Genomic DNA, 8,521 nt, shown 5'->3' on the forward strand with positions numbered 1-8,521 from the left:
AAATTGACCAGTATAGGCTGTAACCACTGACCCTGATTTTTTTTAAGAAGTTAAGTCTTAACTTTATTATTTTATTGATAACACCTATCGTTGGGTTACAATAACAGTAGGTACTAAACAGGTTGAACAAGTTTCATATCCCGACCACGTTAATTATATTTTTAAAGTTATATAAACGGGATAAGCACAATACAAATAAAATACGAATGCATAATACAACTGTACGAGTCCTTACATTAATCATAATGTTCTACAAAGAAAATTTACATTTGGACATTGATCAGCAGTGATTGAATATTTAAATATATTATTTAAACAATTTACAATATACAAATTTACGATAGTGGCACCTTGCTAAGTATCGTAGTATTATTAATTGAATACATCAAAATTATTGAAAATTATTTGTGGCTAATTTCATCAATCGAAAAGAGAAGACGGTTACATGCAACACATATTATTAGGTAGGTACTAATACTATAAATCAAGTTCGCCTACATCTTCTGCAAATAGCTTCATTAGTAGAACCATATAATATTCTAAGAATTCTTCAATCAGCTAAAGTCTATTATCCAAACAATTATATTGACGATTGTTATAATGCTCAATTAATCAAACTTGACCTGAAATTTCAAAATTTCCAAAGATTTTTAAAGGTTACTTATATTTTGTAACTACCTACAAATATTGAGTAGGGACTACATACCTCATTATAGTTATTAGGTACAACTAAACAACTTTACTAAGTATTAACATTTCAAATTTATCAAATGTTATATAATATTCTATATATATATAATACATAAATCACGAGTATATTTTATAACCATTCAGTTTTTTTAATTTTTGAATATACAAGAAAATGAATACACAATTACTTATATTTTGTGATTAGTTGTTGTTTTTGTTGTTATACTGTTACCGTGTGTCTGCGTATTAGTTATAACTTATTATTAAATATTAATGAATTGAGACTTAACTACTTAAGAATATAGGTAGGTAATAATAAAAATAACATATCTATATTATAAAGCGAAGTTTAATAAATAGTAATCTAATAATGACTTGGGTAATATAACTAAACGTAAAAGACTTGAAGGTCAATGTTGAAACGTGTACCTATGTAAAGTAAAATAATATTTGTAATTATTACGAAATAAATAAAGAATCATTATATGCAGTGAGACAGTCAACAGTCATCGTAGAAAAGCTTCCTTAAAATCACTAATATACTTGTAGATAATAACAATAATTTTTAATTTCTCAATTTTTTATAATGTCATCTTTAATATATTTATTTTTTACAAATGGTTTGCTGTTGTCACGTTCCTACAATTAGGTTAGGTTGGTTAGATGGTTAGTTTTATGGTGGAAGGTCGTTTTTCAGAAATATTTAGGTACTCATTTAAATGTCCATCGATTTGGAGATTTGTTCAAACACCAAGATGAATACACACTTAAACCCCACTTGAAATTTGAATAAGTTCTAGTTGTATACATTTAAACAAACATATTACGACCGAAAAAAATAATTTAAAACATCGGTGGGTAGCTACTTATATTGTGACATACTGACATAGTGATATATTATGTTTTAGTGATATGAATTTATATGTATATTGAGTTAATTCAAGAAATTATTGGCCCGTCGATGAACAAGTATCTGCCTAAATGTAACTATAGATACATATAACTTATGAGTACCGACAGATAAGTTGAAAATAAAAATAAACAGGTAATATATTAGTTTATGAAAAAAAAAACATCAAACATTTTAGAAGTATAAAACATCTATCGAAACAACTAATTGCTAGATAAATAAAATAAAATGTAACTATTGATGAAATAGATAATTAGTTATTACCGTCTAAAATTGAGCATAATATTATACTTGGTGAGTGGTATAACTATAATATAATAGGTACTATAATTTAAATCAATTATCATATATTTTAGTCATGAATAAAAAAAACATATATTATAACATATATATTATTTAGTCTAAGTGTTATTTTTTGACTATTATTATTATAATTACCAATTGAAATTAGTATTCCGTGTACTAAATTAATATTTTAGTATTGCAGATTCAGAGCAACGTAGTATACTTACCTATATAATTATTGTTTCGTACGTAGGTACAATGTGACTACGGAATAATAATTACTCTGACATTTTCTGTTTCGCTCTGCACTGCAGAATTCTAATTTTAATAGCTAATTTTATTATTCCGGATAAAAAAATCCGATTAACGTTTTGATCTTAGTTTTATCCATACTCATTAAACAGATAAAAATATAGGTATAACAAATAATAATATAGGTACCTACCGGTAATTTCGAAATAAATTTTTTACTATATTTGGTCTAGTCCGACGCCGATGTTCTGTACCCCCAGAGGCCTGTAGACTTGGTGAATGATTAAGAATATTTTAAATTTGATTTTATCGATATTTTTTTTCGTCAACGGTATATTAACATTTAACGGATAATTTTACATTTCTGAACAAATCGTTTTTATCCGTCAATATTTGTTCGATGTTTTGTGTGCCAAACTGTTTAAATCTTGTTCGAAAAACATATTTGGAAATTTTCGTACGTTATTATGTTCGAATGTCAATCATTGATTAACTAACAAAAACCTCTGTGGTAACCTACATACTTTATAGTTTAAATATTACAATATATTATTTTCTATATAAAAATATGAAATGTATATGTATGTATATACATTAATGCCAATATTTAAAATTATTTTATTAGTTTTAGGATCTTCAACTTTACAAAGAAAGTCAAAATAAGATTGATTTTCCTATGTTTTTTAAACACGATCTGTTTTTGGAAATTGGTGAACCCTGAGTTATTAAAAAATAAAATTGTTTTGAATAGTTAGGTTTTTGAATAATATCAAAGTAGGTATTGGTTTTGTCCTTGGTTGAAATTTCATCTCAAAAAAAAAAGATTATCTAACTATTATAGGTAACAGTCAACAGGTAAGTCTTAAATGACCCAGACAAAAATTACGACTCCACCAAATAACTATGGTAAACACTAAACTCTACAATGAGGCCATGCGGTTTGGTGGTAATAATCCACCACGCAGTCTAGCCTGTAGCCTTGATCCAAATGCTATACTATATATTATAAAACTAAAAAAGCTTACATTTAGTTACTTATATGACAATTTATCATTTATCTAAATACTTCATAATATGCTAATATACCAACATAATAATAATAATGAATATATGATTATTAAATATCTGAACCGATCAAAATCGATTTAATAAAGATTTGAAAATATTAATATTTATTTCAATTTATATAGTACATGGTTATAATCGAATACAGAGACTAAAATCCTTCCTTTTAAATTATATTTATATTTTTATAGCAGAAATAATTACACTAATTAAAAACTTATTCCATGTTTAATTAAGTTCGCAGAAACTTGTTTTAAGTATTTTTATTCATTCTATAAAGAAAATGTACTATAGCAATATTATTGCTTTATTATGCAGAATGCACTTCCTAGGTAGGTACTTATTTTACAGATGAAGCAACTCTAAAGAGTCTATTATAAAATCTCAAGAATAATATGCAATCAAGAAAAAAATACAAAAACCATACCTGGTATATAATTATACCTATAAGACTGCCATACGATGAATAAAATAATATTAGAAAAAATAACAATTCCATTCGAAAAACGACGTCGGACCGATTCCCGTCGAATATCCATCAATATTTGAATATTCCCGCGCGGTTTAAACGACAGGACCGCCGTCCATAGTTCATATACGTCAGCTCTTGTCCGCGATCCAACGAGTGTCCGTAGTGTATACATATAATATAGCCTTTAGGCATAATAATATGTGGGTATCCGTGGAATGGTTTATTTTTGTAGACGGAGATTTTGTGTATAATTAGCAGACAATTAATAATACAAAAAATAAAAAACGCAATTAGACACGCCGACAGGTCTCGACAAATGACGACATCTGTTTGAACGATTATAATTCATATTATATTATATTATTGCCTCATTAATGGTTTGACGCCGAGTGATAACTAGGAGCAGTTGTCTTACGCCGTACAACATAACATTGCGACAGGTACACAATATAATAATGACGTACTTTTTACGATACAGTCGTTATATATATAATACTTTTGTTATACGAATAGGATACATATTATAACATTATCGTAGGTAGTAGGTACTGTACGCGAATTATTATTGATCACCACTACGCATCCATCAATCATTTAATGCGACACGTCGTCAATACAACACTGCTGTCGAGTCAAACTAAAACTATAATGTACATAATATTATATATATAGTGGCACCCATCATAAATCATATTGATAACATATATATATATATATATATGACAATTTGTTGTCTCACTATAGCTGTATTACCCGGCGTCATCCGGTGATAAATGAAAACCGAGATGGGCATGTATATCCTGCGGCGCAAATGGTAGTATAACTAATAACTAATAAGTAACTTTTTTTTCTTACGCGTGAATCAATAAATTTCAAGCAGAAATAAACGATTGAGCGGTTATGGTTTTAATATTATCGATAGCGGGTAAGCCACCATAATAATAATAACTGGTTAAATATATTAAGTATCCAAAGTATCCGCTTCTGCATTTCTTAAGGGGCGGTGGGATAGGTAATGAGTGATGACCAATAGGTAATAATTTAATTTAGGTACCAACTATAGTATTTTAATAATAACAACGTCAGGTATAGTAACAATTAATATGACAGCGAATTCCATTATCGGGTAATTGGCGCTGCAGAGTGGCCAGAGTGGGTGACATATATTAGTTTTGTCTTTGAAAATTTTGAAGCTCACCATACTCGCAAAGTATGCACCATCAATAATAAGATATTAAAATAAGAATACAAATTTATAGAGTGTACGCTCTACTTGTTGTGCAGTAGTTATACTCATCATTCAACCAATAACGAGACAACTAGCATTGAAACTAAAATGTTGACATAAAAAACTGAAACATGCCTATATACAAATCAGATGAATAATAATTATATTTTAATCACCCATATGAGTTCTCCTCGTTTGATGTATTGACGACTACAGAATTTACTCGACTAAAGCCAGCCAAAAACTACCGTGATACATGAAACAAGTGGTTTTCCCTGTAATATATATCACGTTGTCCGTCAGAGCTGAGGTGGATTAGACTGCATATTTGTAATAGTGTAGCGTCCTTTAAATGCACAATATCTATACATTACAATTAGACTCGGGTCAGGTGTATTACATAGGAACTGCTGCCGGTGCGCAGATAGACGACCTCCGATGGTTTGCACTTCTGAAGCAATGGAGGTTCTTAAAATATAATTACTCTCGAAAGTATAAGTTATATATACATAATAATATATAATATTAAGTTATTAACTACTAGTAAATAGTAACTACTCGTAATAATAATACTTTAAACAGTACCTTCATTTCGCGTAGAACATCATGATTTGTTTTTTTTTTAAATAATTCAAATCTTAATGTATTAAACATGTTATGCGTTTACTATTTATATTACTGTTTATAGTATTTTTCATGCAACATGCGTAGGCGCTCATATACACCACAGTCATATTTATCACGTTCGAGTGATCCACCGATAGTGAACGACACGGAAATCTTAGCACAAAATAAACCGGTTAGGTACTGTTATAGTGCATGTTGGACACTAGGATGTGTGACTGTACGAGTGACCAGCATAATATCAATATAATAATTAATTATTTAATAATAATAAAAAAAATATATTGTTGTCGAGAAAAAGATTTGTGCGAAAGCGTTATCGGTACAACAGCGGCACACCGGAATGTTTCGCGACGTAGGTTGAACCATTACCATATAAGTATAAGTATAACTTATAAGTAAAGACCGGATTTAGCATATTATGCATATTCATATTTTTATAAGCTATTACATGCAGTAAATGGATTTTCATCAATCATAGTTAAATAAATAATGTTACAAATTTTTATTTTGCATATTTTTGCATATTTCGGGTACAAGTGCATATTTTCCATAAAAATTGCAGAAAATATTATGGATGTTTTTCATGAAATAAACGATTTAATTAACAACGGAAAAAAGATTTTTTTGAAAGCTCCTTATAGAATTCAATTATATCATGAAATGCTACCTAATAAACCATTACCGCCCCAACCTATAATAACACGATGGGGTGCTTGGTTAGAATCAGCAATATTTTATGCAGATAATTTCGAAAATTTTAAAAATGTTATACAAAGCCTACCAGAAGACGATATAAAAAGCATTAAAAACTGTAAGCAAATTCTAACTAAATCAAATATAATTAACGATTTAACTTATATTAAAACAAATTTTTCGGTTATTGTTGAAAGTATTAAAAAGCTTGAGACTTCAGGTTTGCTACTCATAAATGCTTTAGAAATATTTGAACAAGTTACAAATGCTATCAATAATCTTTCAGAAAATGAAAATAGCGTATTAATTAAAAAAAAATGTTCCGACATTATTAAAAAAAACAAAGGCCTGCTAATTTTAAAAGAAATTTCTAAAATACACCAAGGTGAGAATGTTGACTTAAGTTCTTCTATCAAACACTTTTCCCCGGAAATGTTGTCAAGTTTTAAATATGCACCCATAACAAGTGTTGATGTGGAACGAAGTTTTTCTGCATACAAACATATTGTCACAAATCGCCGTCATAATTTAACTGAGATCAATATGGAACATATTATTGTTACTTATTGTTTTTCCAATAACAAATAAATTATATATTTTTTATCACAATCATAAATTCATAAAATATATTGTATATAATATTGTAGTTTATTATTTTTTTTTCATCATAAATGTTTTGATTTTATAAATTTTCCATAAATAAAAAGCTGTAATAGGTAATAAAAATTTATTTTGCATGTTTTGTGATATTTAAGTGCATATTTTCGTCATAAATGTTTTGATTTTATAATTTTACCATAAATAAAAAGCTGTAATAATCAAAAATTATTTTGCATGTTTTATGATTTTTAAGTGCATATTCAGAACTTTTTAAGTGCATATTTGCATGCATATTTTAACATTTTAAATGCATATAAATCCGGTCTTTGCTTATAAGTATAAGCATAGTATAAATTCGAGAAGCAAGTGTATGAAATATTGTAATAATATTATGTGTATGAGTTGTGCCACGATAAATGTAAAAATATCAATTGACCAAACTCAGTCCAATAACCATATATACAGGTACCAGGTACCTACATTTCCTATTCTCTTTTTAAAGTACAGTTAAAGCCTTGTTATATAAACTAGAAAATAGAATTAACAACATTTTAATTAAATTTTTTATGCATTACATAAACACCTTAATGCAGTCTAACACCGTTTAACCAGAAAAGTGATAAATAACAGACACACACATATATAATATTAGAACTGATTTTATTTTTTAAATAATTATACAGAAAAGTCTTACTGTATGAAATAACACGATTTAAAAGTAAAGAACGCAACGGCACATTTTCGGATTTTAATTTATAATCTGCACATTGCACATACGATTAGGTATTTAACAACCGACGTTACACGCCAAGAGGCGAGGCGATAGAGCACGTATATGTTGTGTCGATGATTTAACGCACTATATAGCACATATTATAATCAACCTACCCAGTACCTATAATGTTTTATAATTATGTAGGTAGAAATTATAAAAAAAATCGTTGTACACGATTCTTTTCCAAATTTTTATTTTATTTATCAATAGCCTATAAGTACCTACTTTTGTCACGCTCTTACATGCAAAGAGTACGAGCCACGGGGGCTGACGTTTAATGTCTGCGGTTTTTGATGAATATTCACACACACAAAAGCAAAGGCGACAGGTGGGCCATCATACATTTGTAGTGCGTCAGTGCGTGTATTTTCTTTAAACACAATATGTCGGATCTTGGATGAGATGAATCATTGCATTCGAAAAAACTATGAGTAATTAGCTCTTAGGTTAACGTAATATTATTATATTAAATCAATATCCGTCATCCGTGTTTGGTTTTCTAATCAATAGAACATAATATTATGCTGCACAGATTTTGTTGAGCCATATTTATACTTAATCCAAAAATCCACACACCTGATAAGTGATAACTGATGTAAGATAAATCATTCAAACGACATTTACCGAACGTATACCTTCTAACTTATTCAGTTATTATATTATACATTTTTCATGAAAGTTGATAATATTATGATTTCATATTTCCTTCTCAACTGTGATAACTACTCTCTCCGCTCTCGCACATACCGGCTGGCTGTTTACAGTTGAACAATGATAATAGTATAAAATTCAAACAATGCATAATATACAGCTATATAGGTACAATCAGTTTCCGTTACCCTAATAAATTCTTTACACACATATTTGTTAGAAATCATTTTGGTTTTATATTATTTGAAAATAAATTATTTTACTCAAAAAATA

Source organism: Metopolophium dirhodum, chromosome 4, assembly GCF_019925205.1.
Source record: "Metopolophium dirhodum isolate CAU chromosome 4, ASM1992520v1, whole genome shotgun sequence".
NCBI lineage: Eukaryota > Metazoa > Arthropoda > Insecta > Hemiptera > Aphididae > Metopolophium > Metopolophium dirhodum.